This window comes from Mandrillus leucophaeus, unplaced genomic scaffold (genome assembly GCF_000951045.1).
Source record: "Mandrillus leucophaeus isolate KB7577 unplaced genomic scaffold, Mleu.le_1.0 Scaffold52, whole genome shotgun sequence".
NCBI lineage: Eukaryota > Metazoa > Chordata > Mammalia > Primates > Cercopithecidae > Mandrillus > Mandrillus leucophaeus.
The window spans coordinates 2,755,974-2,756,708 of NW_012105586.1; the positions used below are offsets into that span (position 1 = coordinate 2,755,974).

The 735-nt window shown below is 57.3% G+C and overlaps 1 protein-coding gene across 2 annotated transcripts in view; it reads right to left on the reverse strand.

Annotated features, from left to right (window-relative positions):
• The window catches only part of FBXO6 (F-box protein 6), a 17,235-nt gene that overhangs the window by 9,580 nt on the left and 6,920 nt on the right, over window positions 1-735 (reverse strand). Inside the window, exon 1 of one of the 2 annotated variants that reach the window (XM_011996593.1) lies at window positions 502-570. The exons of the other annotated variant lie outside the window; for it this stretch is intronic. The gene's annotated coding sequence lies outside the window, so the exon portion shown is untranslated. Of the gene's footprint in view, window positions 1-501; window positions 571-735 lie in introns of those variants that run through there. 2 annotated transcript variants of the gene reach the window in all.

The following is a 735-nucleotide window of genomic DNA, read 5'->3' on the forward strand; positions in this document are numbered from 1 at the left end:
CTTGAACCCGGGAAGTGGAGGTTGCAGTGAGCTGAGATCGCACCACTGCACTCCAGCCTGGGCAACAGAGTGAGACTCTGTCTCAAAAGAAAAAAAAAAAAAAAGAAGAAGAAGAAGAAGAAAAGAAATTAGCTAGACCTGGTGGCCGGTGCCTGTAGTCCCTGCTACTCAGGAGGCTGAGGCAGGAGGATCGCTTGAGCCCAGGAAGTGGAGGCTGCAGTGAACTGTGACCATGCCACTGCACTCCGGCCTGGGTGACAGAGCAAGACTGCCTAAAATAAATAAATAAACGCTGGCAACTTCTAAAGTCACTGTCTAGACTCTAGACCAAATAAAAGTCACTGGGCTCCAAGCTAGAGGCGTTTAGGCACCAATAGCTTCCTACCGTGGTGACTGAAGTCTGGTCTCTGGCCCAGTCCGCATTTTCTTGCGCCCCTTCCCCGCCCCCACACGGGGCATTTTGTGGTGGGGAAGTCCATGCCAGCCCTAGGAAGCCCTCACACCGATCGGGTTCCCCAACTGCCCGGCCCGGCGTCTCGTGCTGGCCTTCACCACACCCACCCTTCCAGCAAGCTCTCGGGGCACTCTTACTTCACCGGTTTCTCGGAAACAGAAACCGTGGCTGGGGAAAGGCAGAGGCCGGATCTCGCAGGCGCGTGGGGGCCTGGAGGTCCCCTGACAGGTCTCCGAATCCGGCAATGGCCTCGGGATGTGGCCGGGGTGGAGGCGGCCGCA